The sequence below is a fragment of the Pinus tabuliformis genome, chromosome 1_2, assembly GCF_031772625.1.
Source record: "Pinus tabuliformis cultivar Carrire ecotype Pingquan chromosome 1_2, CPIR1, whole genome shotgun sequence".
Classification (NCBI taxonomy): Eukaryota; Viridiplantae; Streptophyta; class Pinopsida; order Pinales; family Pinaceae; genus Pinus; species Pinus tabuliformis.
In genome coordinates, this window is record NC_142298.1 from 1,294,748,105 (window position 1) to 1,294,760,905 (window position 12,801).

Below are 12,801 nucleotides of genomic sequence, written 5' to 3' on the forward strand. Positions count from 1 at the left end.
TATTTGGTTTCCCAAAGTACTCATAAGGTCTGTTTTGAAGTCCTCAAATAAGTTGCCTAGTTCAGCTCTAGTTATATTTCCTGTAGCAGATTTTGTGATCTTTGATGTCATTGCTCTTTTCCCACTTCTTGTCCTACTCCTAGAGTACTTTTGGCATAATTCGGAAATTTCCTCAAAAGGTAAGTTGGAAATGTCCCCTTTACCCGTGAGATTAAGATCATCTAAATACTCATCCCGAATGCCTTTAAGAAAGATTGTTCAAATAAGCTCAATTGACATAGTCCTATGTTTTGACTTTTGTAGATTGTATGAGAATCTTTCTAAGTATTCCTCTAAGGTCTCGTCTTCTTGTTGAGTCATTGCAAAGATGTCATCTTTGGAATCTTTTGATCGACAATAAGGTTGATACTTTTTTAGAAAGAATTTTCTCATATCATCCCAACTAGTGACTGAATGTTCACCTAATCCCATAAACCACCTAAGTGCTGCTACTTTTAAGGTAGCAGGAAAAAGGCGAAGTCTATGAGCATCATCAGTATATCCATAGGTTCGGCATACTATGTCAAATTCGAATAAAAATGAGTCTGGATCTTCAGATGCCATCCCATAGAAGTTTGGCAGTACAAATGGTGGTATGTTTTTCATTTTAATTTCCTCATCCATTTGCTCTCCTCTATCTTGAATTGGAAATTTAAATGTGGATTCCTCTGTTTCTGGTGGATTTTGATTTCCTCCAAATAGAGTATCATTGTTTTGTTTTTCTTCATTCTCCCTTCTTCTTCTCCTTTCTTCCATTTGTCTCTCATATTCTCTCAGTTGTTCAGGTGTAGGTCCTCTGGATCCTCCTCCCTCTTCAGCCATCATAATTTGTGATTCTAAGGTTTCTGCCTCTTCTTCTTGTTTTAGTTCTTGAAGAAAAATTTGTTCAACACTAGGCTGTTGGATTTTTGTGCTACTCCCTTCAGATTTTGCTATTGTAGAAGTTTCAGGTAGATTTCTTCTCTTTGCTTCGTGGGCTATTAAAATTTGTCCTTCGATGAGCGTGAGTCTTTGGCCTAATTTTACTTTTTCCTCAAGTTTTGTTGCTGTAACCTTTCCTGTTGGAGTTGTGTATTCAATCCTTTCTAATGGCTCTACTCCTAATGGTGGATTAGTTGTTGGGGGGTTTCTTTTAAATTTGCCTTTTCGTCCTTAAACCTAGACATAAATAAGCATGACTGAAATTTAAATTTAATTCTATGTTTTTGTTGTTTTGTTGTTTTGTTTTTTTTTTCAAGTCTTTCCAGTTGCACCTCCCCGGCAATGGCACCAAAATGTTTGGTCCCAACTTACCAAGGCAAGTTAAGCTCTTAATTCTTTTATCAACCCAGGAAAGTACTCTTAGAGGTGCTTAACTAAAATATATAGATCTAGAAGGCTCTAAAATTCTAATGGCTACCTAATGGACGAAATTAACAATGCTTTCTACAAAAGATCCTTTATTATCCTTTTAAATAATTCAAACATTACTCCAAGAGATAAATCCTATGGAATTCTAGTTGCAGAATAACAAAATCAGAGTGTTGATGATTGATTGTAATCCTACATTCCCTTACAAGAATATTGCTTCAAAGAATTTTTACAATTACAACAATCCAAAGTAATTTCAATTTAAATCACACAGTGAATAAGATAAGCAGTGTTATAAACCAATATCAGTTAGATCTCTTACAAGAATCATTTACCAAACTGAAAATTGAATTTTAAAACTCCATTCTTAAATCACTTCAGAAATAAAACTAGAACTATCCTTCAAAATTAAAGCTAGCAAACAAATCTGGAAGTTGAATGTCAGCAGCGTCCAAATATCAATTCCAAGATCAAGATTAGTTGAATCCTCTTACAAGGCTCTCTCTTCACAACAAATTCAAGTTCTATTTAACTGATAATTCTACTAACATAACTTTAACTTTGAATATGAAATGATAAATTGCTAAATTCGAATTTGCAGCTAGTAAGAAAAATAGAATAAAGATAAAGTGTACCAACAAAGTGATGAGGGCCCTTCAACACTCCACAAGCACACTAGGAGATGATTCAGAAGAGTGTAGCTACTAAATATTGAGACATAAAATTGTTGAAGAAGTTTGTATTAAGTCTGGAATCAAAGATACACAAGCTATCTTCTCATATGTTCATAAAAACCATTCTAAAACATAGTTTTCCCATATGGGTTATTTATCGTGAATCCTCTAACAAAAGCAACTATTGTTTCTCCATCTAATACTAACAATATTCTATTAATTACATCCAAGGAGGTCAAATTTAGGTCCGTTCCTCCATTTATGCAAAAATTCTAAAACTAGAAAATATCTTGTGCACAAAAATCAGGAAAAAGTGATGAAGTGGCTGGGTTTGACCAGCTTTGACTGGACACTTGTTTTCTCCAAAACTGAAAGTGAATAGTTGTTTCACCATCCTTGTACATTGTACTTTATGCCCATAATCTTCGAATTTTCCCACCTGTGCTGCAACATGTCAAACAATAAAGCAATCACAGGTTGTTACAACTTCCTGTGATTTTTCTGAAAAGTGTCATTTAAATATAAAAATTTCAAATATTAATCCCAAGCTCAAAATAACGAAAATGACAACATATGACTTAGTTTCTAAGGATTATTGTTGAATAATAAAGGTTAAATGGCCAAGAATGATAGTTAAAAGATGAATTTGGAGTGGAATGGACAGTCAAATTTAGATACCAACAATAATCATAGTTCCCTTGATCGGATCTAGAAAATACCATGGGAAGAAAACCATCATACCCAAAGCCATGTTCTAAATCCACGCACAAAACCATAGGTAGGTCCGCCCACCTAATATAGGGTCCAAAAAAAGTTTGCCGGGGTGTTCCCCCGGACCCCGTGTAGGGGGGTTACTGCCCCCCTGCAAACCACTCGTCAAGGGGGGCTACTGCCCCTCCGCTGGGCCCGACACTATGAAGGGGAGGATGACCGCCCCCTAAACTTCATGCCTAGGGCTAGTCATGGAAACAATATAACACACACCCAACAAAGATGAAGTTCCAACGAATTTAGGCCTCGTTGGGGTAAGTTGGACTGCCAACTTCTTGGGGTCATAACATTGGCATATGATCTTCGTTTAACTATCATAATACCTCGTTTTGAAGATCTCAATGAGAAGGAAAAAAAGAATGCATGAAATAAAATTTGGCACTTTTCTAGTCTCTCCATTTTCCTAGAAAACGTCTTTTGGGACCTTAAAATGGTTCCAGAAGTTTAGGACATGAAAAACTGCCAAAAATAGAAAGTTGTGCTATAAGGAAAATGAAAGGAAACAATGTTGGGGGTCCAAGTGGAATAGGGAGATGTCCACCAATATGCACTTGGATAAGTCCTCCCCCCTTAGGAAGCAATGGTACCCATTGCGTTAAGTGCCTCCATGAGATTGGGAAACTTTTGTTAGATTTGATCCCTGGCGAGCCACTTGCCTTGGTGCAGGAGTTGATTGAATTTGACAACCCGATATTGTTTGATCCTCTATTAGCGAGTGTTCTTAATCTGTGTGTTCAGGATCCGATCAAATGTGGCTTGTTCAATGCAATCTGGGTTGAGCTCTATTGGTGTCAACTGCTCAGCAATGTCTAATGTGTCCAACAATGGTGGATAGTATGGTCAAAGGTGGTCCATGTTAAACATTAGGTGCAAGCCAAAAAATGGGGGAATGTTGAGCTTGAAATAATAGTCACCCATAGCCATGGTGATGGTGTAAGTCCCATATTGGAGTGGTCGAAGCTTCTGATGGGATCGATTAAGGTGTTGCTTCTACAAATGTAGCCAAACTTTGTCTCCCACTTAAAACTTATGTGGCACCCGATGTTGATCATGACGTTGTTTGTACTTGGCATTGGATTTATCCAGGATATCATGGACCTGCTGGCGGATGTGCTGGATGCGTTCAATAAATATGGTGGCTTTATCAGCTTCAGACTAAACATGTGCATATTTTTCCTGTGTAGTTGCAAGAGGCATTGTGACATCAATGGGACACAATGGTTGAAATCCCATGCCCACTTGAAAGGGGTTGTGGCCAATTGAGCTATGGAGAGATCTGTTATGGTTGTGTTGCACATAGGGAAGAATATCGTCTTCATGGATGTTTGGAATTTTACATGAATAGTATGTGCACTATCATCATGTTGAAAACCTTTGTCTGGCCATTAGTCTGTGAATGGAATATAGTCGACTTAGTGAGCTTAGTGTCCAATAACGAACAAAGGACTCACAAAAATGTGCTTAGGAACCTGCTATCCTGATTTGATATAATGGTTTGTGGGATCCCAAAATGAACCCACACTCGTTCTAAGAAGAGTTTGGTAGTGGCTTCTGTTGTGATACTCTTCTTGCAAGCCATTAATATAGCCATCTTAAAAAATCTATTGACAATTACAAACAAAATTCATTACCATGCTTGGTCGAAGGGAGTCCAGACATATAGTCTAGGGAGGTCGGTTAGGAGTAGGCAGAGGAGTGTATGTGCCTTGCTTCTTAATGGTTGGCTTGGCAATGACATAGGTAGTGAAAGATCTGATATATTTTCCAACATCTTTTCGGAGTTTTGGCCAATAAAAATAGTTATGCAATATTGTCACTATCTTTTCAACACTAAAGTGTCATGTGACCCTGTTGTAATGTGCCTCCCAAATCATCTTGGCACACTCGCTTGAAGGAACACAAAGATGTCCCAGATAACACAATAGTCCATCCTAAAGGTGGAAGTCTAGAATTGGCTTTCCATCTATTAGCATCTTATAGGTGGCAGTAAACTCTGAATCACTTTCATATAATTGTGGCCATCCATAGGTCTCGTGCCAGCAAGAGTTGAGAACTATACTTAGTGCCACAATCGGGGGTCAACTAAGGTAGTTTGCGACATAATTGGTGCTTCCCTTCTTTTAATTTATGCTTAGATGGGATCATTGCAGGTATGTGGACCATTTCTGATGGTGATCATTCTGCAACTTCCCCTGTTTCTATATAAATTGAAGTGGTCAGTGATATGTGTGGATGATTGTCTCCTTCCCCAAAATATAATTCTTCCATTGTTGGCAAGACTACATGATAGAGTACGTCTCCTTATCATAGGTAAGGTAACTATGAATATTATCAGAGAGTGTATCATTGTGATAGGCCATCAAGTTCCCTTGTTGAGTGAGAAATGCACCAATATCATATTCAGAGGCATTTGTCTCAATCTCAAATGGTTGTTGTAGGTTTGGCAAGGTGAGGATTGGTGCAGAGAAAAGGCAGTGTTTCAGTTCAATAAATTCCTTTTGTTGTGCCTCAGACCAAAAAACTTCTCTTTTTCTCCACCCTTGGTAACTTGACTCAAGGGCCAAGTAATATGAGAGAACCCCAACACGAATCTTCGGTAGAAATTAGCAAGGCCCAAGAAGTTGTGAAGCTCTATCATAGTCGTCAGGGCTGGCCAATCCCGAATGACTTGGATCTTAGCTGCATCCACATGAACACCTTGCTCGTCAATTATGTGGCCCAAATATTGGACCTGGTCTATGCCAAAAGAGCACTTCTTCAGGTTCGCACATAGCTTGTGATACTGTAGGGTTTGAAAGACTTGTCGAATATGTTGCAAGTGCTATGCCCAACTCTTGCTAAAGATGAGGATGTCATCCAAATATAAAACCACGAACGAGTTGGTGAAAGGATACAAGATGTCATCCATCAACCTCATAAAATTTGTAGGGGCATTCGTCAACCCGAAGAGCATGAATAACCACTCAAAAAGGCCCTCCTTGGATTTGAAGGCAACCTTCCATACATTTGTGGGCTCTATTATAACTTGGCAATATCTAGACTTCAAATAAATATTGTTGAATTACTTTCCCCCTTGAGCTAGTCAAGAAAGTCATAAATCCATGGGATCGGGTACCTGTTCTTGACAATGATTTTATTCAGTGCCTGATAATCAATCCAGAGTCTCCAGGTCCCATCCTTCTTCCGTAGGAGTACAATTAGGCTCCCACAAGGTGAGGAGTTGGTTGAATTTTCCCTTTTGTAGTATCTCCTCGATTTTCTACTTGATTTCCTCATTTTCAAAAGAGAGCAGTGGTATTTTGGCCCATTTGGTAGAGGAGATATGGGAGTTAGATCAATTGAGTGCTTGACTTGATAGTGCAAGGGTACCCTTGTGGGTGAGGAGAATATGTCCCTATATTCTTCCATGATCTTATAAAATTGCTTCTGCTCCACGGAGGGACCCTTTCCAAGGGCCATGGATGTGGCCACATATTCCCCTTACTTTGAGAATGAATAAAAAAGAAAAATAATTTTATCGGTATGGGAGATGATCTTACTGCATTTCTTAGCAAAGATAAAAGAGATGGTGGTAGGCGAGGCTACCTATGATATCCTGTATAATTTTCTACCTAAAGTAATAATAATAGTGTGAGGCGTAGACTCATATATAACATGACACTCCCACAAATATGGATGGCATAATAAAACATTAGAAACTTCAAGAGGAGAAATATCACCTAATACCTCATCTGTGAAGGACTTGATGTTGTAGGGAAGGCGACACTGCTGGCTAACATGGAGATCTTGTCCTTGGTGGAGCCACCCAATGGTATATGTTTGTGGGTGTGGTGTGGATGGTAGGCCCAACCAGTTAATGACCTGGATTGAGATGAGGTTCTTTTGGCTCCTATTATCGACAATGAAATCTAGTGGAGAACCCTTCACCCACATCAATGAGTGGAGGAGATGCTCCCCCTCCTCTGAATATTTTGGCTCAGTCTTCTAGAACTTGGTGGTGGAAACAGTGGCACTGGTTTCCATGTCAATAATCCGCTTCTCCTTGTCATTCCCCTTGTCAGGTTCTAGCTTGGAATCATAACAGGCATTGAAATCTGAAGCTTTTAGCTCAACCACCAATGATTTCTTCACACAACACTCATTTTTGTTGTGGGTTGGGCTCTTGTGGAACTCACACCACTTTCATGTGTCCTTCTTTGTCTTCTTGGTGCCATTATTTTCTTATGGCTTCGATGGGTTGTCTTCAGTTGTTCCACCTTGGTTCTATCCTTTCGTCTATAGTTTGGGGGTGCTCTTGCCTTGATTCAAATTCATAGATCCAAAGTCTCGCTTCTTTTATTTAAGCTTTTGTTCAATCTTGGCAACATATCGGTATGCTGAACCAAGAAAGGAGATGTCCATGAACTCCATTTATTCCTGAATTTATTTTTGCAGACAATCACAGTACTGAACACCAGATGTTGCTACAAGTATTTGATACCCAACTTTGTACGTAGAGTGTGAAATATTTTGTAATCTCATGCACGTCTTGGTCCCTTTGTTGTCATAGTGTGGCCCATTATATGTACTTGTATTCATAGCTCCCAACAGGGTAATATTATTCCTTAACGTCGTATTAGAAAGAGTTCTAAGAGGGAACAACTATAAAAAGATAGGGTTCCTCGACCAATTTCTCATAGTAAGTTTCCCACCAGTCCTTGACATGGGGGGTGGCCTTAAGCAGTGCAAAAGTAATATTTTCCCTATCGGAGAAACTATGGACCGAAAAATAACCTTCCAGTAGACTTAACCATTTATCTACAATATCTGCATCTATCTAACCTTCAAATATAGGGATATCGAAGTAAACTTGTACCTTGAAGGAGGCGACACCTCCGAAGTGATTGCTAGATGAAGATGCGTCGTTTATTGGCATCTTCTAAAGGATCTAGGAAAATTTTTCCATCATCTTGTTCCTTTGCCACTCAATGGATTCCTTGAGCAATAATTTGATAGGATCTCCTTCTCCCCTGCCTTTATTTTCTTCTACAATTGAAGATTTTTGTGTTGGTAGGGATAGTCTTGCAAGGGCTCAACCAGTTCAAGTCCCAACTCCTTATACCCCAACCTCATTGGGGACATGCCCAGAAAAATAGAGAAAGAGAAGACCACTCTGATACCACTAATCTGGATTTATGAAGGAACAAAATGAAATGAATATTTAAACAGAACACAAAGATACAGTGAAAGAACATAACTTCAATTAATTAATAACAAGTACTCAAAACTATTTACATGCAAAATGGAACAAACTAGCTCTGGCGATGGTGGATTATCTCTGAGAAGATATGTGATGGTTACGTGCCTTTTGAATTGTGTTACAATGATGCTTGGAGCCCTCTTAATCATAAAGAAGAAGTGTGAAACCCTAACCCTAGGATATGAAGTAGCAACAATTTTGGGTCCCGTTGGGGTAAGTTAGACGACCAAATTCCCAGGGTCGTAACTTTGGCATATGATCTCCATTTGACTATCATAATACCTAATTTTGAAGATCCCCACGAGAATGTGAAAAAATAACATTTGGAATTGATTCTGACACTTTTTAACCATGAAGCATGAAGCATTTATACCAAAAATAACGAAAAAAACTTTGAATTGCACCAACCTTAATCATGATCAGAAGAAATTTTAGTGGGAGATTGGCCATGATCAACTAGAGGATATGAAAGGTCCCCCAAGGCTGAATCACTAACTAGAAAACCTTTGGCACAAGCCAAATGGGTATCCAAGCTATCAAAATAGTATTGAAGGTTGTGGAGCACCCTTTTCACATCTTCAAGGGAATAAAATAGATTATAATTCTATTGGGGGCCCCGAAATCGGGTCGACAACAAGGGGGATACCCACCCGGTCGGGAACCTGGTTGGCGGCTCCGTATCCGTTTGGTATAGCGGGTCCTCTGGGGATGACGGGACCAGCTTCCCGTTCTAAGGGGTGTGTGTGTAGAAATAATGATGTATGTGTGTGGGGAATGAAAATAGGAAATCTCTAGCTATTCTTTAACTAATCTAGTTCTGAATTCTGAAATGATTCTATATTACTTTAATCTAATAAAGACAATACTTCTAATCTACACTAACCCGGGGCAGAATTTTTCCATTATGCAATCTAGAAAGATTTCTCAGAATAACTGGTAATGAAGATTATTCAGCTATTATGAAAATATAAATCAATAAAGATGAACCTTCTTGCATAAAAAGTTAAGCAAGACGATTGTGAACAGCATATTGCATAATCAGCTATTTATGTATCAAGCATAAATCAACGACTCCACCGTACAAAAGTGCCAAATGGTAGTCCACTCATTCATACAGTAACATATAAATAACATCAACTGTATATTACTCAAAGGATGCAAGTAAAAACTAGTCAAGAGATAAAAGTACCATTTATGACTGATTTAAACCTACAGACTCTAAGCAATAATGATCTATCTCTACTTGCTTCTAATGCCTACTAAGAGTACAGAAGTGCAACATCAGTAGCAGGTATTAAAATGCAAACATAAATAAATCTCGATCCGTCCATTCATCAAAAACCCCCTCCGAGGGTGCAGAAGTGCATGTTCTGAGGACAAGTTTTTTGACAAAATTACGGACCCTTCTCCAATGCAACGAGAAGGGTTAAAATACTACTAACTAATCAATCTTAATTACATGAAATTAGGGAATCGGCTTCAAATGACCGCCCTTTTACTAAAAGCAACTTTATTTCTAAACTTAAAATCTAATTTCTGACCGTTTCTGTATATCTCTTTAGTGCTGTCAACAGTGCAACGTTTTCCTGGGAAGAGTCGGCTGGCCGCTTTCTTCTTTCGCTCGGGAGATAAAAGTGGAAATAACAGGAGCTGGCACTTCCTCCCGGCAGACCAGAAGATATTTTCGAAAACCTTTCTCTAGCTGGGTGTATTCGCCGCGTGTATACTTAGCATAACCCAGGTTCTTCTCGAACTGATTTTGCTGTTGCTGTTTTCGGTTTCCGGTCGTGCGAATGATTGAGTGGGTTAGGAGTCGTGCTGTATGGACATCTCCCTGTTTTTAGAATTGTTTCCGTTCTTTGTTCCAGGTTTTCCTGAAGCGTCTTCCTTCTCATGCGCTTCTTTCTCTGCTTTACCAAGTCTGAGCTTCAGGATATTTCCTGAACATGCCGCTTTTGTGCGCCTTTGACTCTAAGTCCTCGATGGTCTAATTTCATCAGTGCCGGTTGGCTGATAGTCTGGAATCCGCGGTTCTGCTGCATGCGGCATCCATTTGCGGCGGCATTCTCTCTTTGCTATCTGATTGGCGCTTTCCTCTTTCCTTCAAATGTTTCCTGCATATAAACTTATATTAGTTGCGTGTCTTGCAGTCTACGCAAAGAAGAAGGGAAATGAAAAGACTTGACGTGAAAGTATTAATCTCTAATAAATGCATAACCCTGACATTCATCATGACTTGACTCTTCGATAAATGTAATGCAATCATTCCTAGATACTCAAGCATGTGGTCATTAAATTCCTTCAAGGCGCGCACTTAATCCTGGGTTTATCGTGTGATAAGTCTTTTCAGATCGCAGATCGCTGCCATCGCAGATCGCAGATATCGCAGATCGCAGATATCGCAAATCTCGTTTAATGGTTACGCCGCATAGCGCGATGCTTGCGATTTGCGATATCGCATATCGGCGATCGGCATTTCTCGAAGGTCTTCTTTTAAAGGGGCACGGGTGATGTATGCGACGCGATGAACTTCACATCGCTCCGTCGCAGTTTTGCTTTTCGCGCTCGAGCAATGCTTCGGCCTTTCTTTGCGATGCGATTTAAGCCTTAGGGAGAGAAATACAAAAACTTTAGAAAAATATTTTTTGGGATTTTTATTGAGGGTCCCCTCTTTGCTTGACGTTATTGCTAATGTCAAGTGAAAGAAGGGGGGTTGTTGGTGACCACAACAAATTCGTAGATTGCTTATCCTAGAATACAAAACAAAGTAAAGTAGCCAATTGTTGATGTGAGGCCAGTGAGTTGAGGAAATGAAGTCATTTTTTTCCAAGATTTGTCAAGGTTTGGAACCCATTTGAATTCCTACCCCATCACCTCATAATTTGTGTGATAAGGGTGATTGTCAACCTCGTTACTTTCCAATAACAAAATCTCTTTTCAAACTTCCAGAGGCACTACATCGAAGAGAGTGGCTACAAAGTCATAAGAGAAGGGATGAAACCTCTTTCTACCAATGTTCCCTCCTCTACCCCTCTTGGAGCTCATCCTATACCAAGGAGGCATGAGAGTAACTGATAACAAAGACCGAGAACAAGCAAAACAAGAATCCCACCCACCAAAATATGAGAAGAACAAGAATATATATCCTAGAAAATCAAACCTTAAAACTAATAGGTCATCACCATAAGACCAAATAATAAAGAAAAAATCTTGCAGTTGAAAAAACACACTGGCTCGGGGACATAACGGAGACACTCATGCAAGACGTAATCACTGCAAATCCTTGACCCAATATAATGAGACTATAACAATATTCATAATTCTTTTTACTTACTAGACAAATAGTAAGTGATTAAAAAAAACCAATGATATTAACCATAATTGATACCCAGAAATTACTCTCACAACCACCGTTGTAGTGTAAACATCAGTAAACACAAGACAAAGAAGACACAATAGGTCCCTATAATATTAGTGATTCCCCCATTACTATTGTCATTGTAGCCCTTATTGTTATTGTTGTGCCCCTATTGTCCCCATATTATTATTATTATTATGTCCCATAGAAGCGCATTATTGTTATTGTTGTACCCTTATATTACTATTGTTATGTTGGCTTTGATTATATTGTGACCCCTTAGACTCCTATATATAGAAAGGAGGTTTTGTCATTTGTATCATCCAAGAAATTTTCATTTTTGTAATGTAAAGTAGGTTTCCTCCTCGAAGAGGCTAATTTTGAAGGTTTTGATCTATCTTTTCTTCTATTTTGTGAGTTGGTTGCATAACATTTGGCATCAGAGCTTTGGATTCTAGGGTTTCACTGCTCCAAATAGGTCATCGTGGAATTTCCGCAATGATTTTCTTTTTGTGATGTTTCAGAAGCTAAAACAAAAACCCATTTGAGCTGAAAGCTTGCTAAACCTCGGGTCCGAATTTTAGACCTTGTCTCACTATATTGTCGGAGATATGATCCAAGGAAGTTAGGGTTTTTGCAAGCTCCCGAATTATATCTTAAACAGGTGACCCGAGGAAAATCGTCATAATGTTCTTTCTAAGCATCAGATTGAAATTTAGAAAAAAGTTACAGAAATAGGATGGCATGTAGTTTTCTGTGTATTGGTTTCAGGTCGAGGTCGAAATAGTCACACGTGGAAATTCGTACAAGTTCGCTCTACTGAACGAGTCTATAATCAGGTCATTGAGGGATATTTGGCATAACTCTTCCTTGGAGAATCCAATATTGATCAGACTTGCGGAGTTGGAAAGAGGACTCAGAGGGCTACTACAGGACAAAATTTCATATCTTTAAGATCCGAAATTACAGAGATACAATAGATTCAATATCGAGCTCCTATAAAGTGAAAAAAGGTGTGTAGTTGTTTTAAAATTTTGCGTAAGTTTGGTTTGAAAAATTAGTTTGAAGGAATTCAAAGGGCATAGTGAAGTATTATTATCATTAATTTATGCCATGAAGAAAGAAAATGGAAACACCTAGTAAGAAACGTAAAATCTCTAGCATCACTCATGAAGAAGAGGAAGAAATGCAACATGATATATCAAAATTACGAGACCAAGTGCAACAAAATTCACTCTCACAAAAAGTAATGGAAGCTAAGATAGATGGTATAGAAGAAAAACTTAAGGGAAACATGGAAGATTTGAAGACAAGCGTGGAAGTTAAGATTGATGGTATAGAAGAAAAACTTAAAGGCAACATGGAAGATT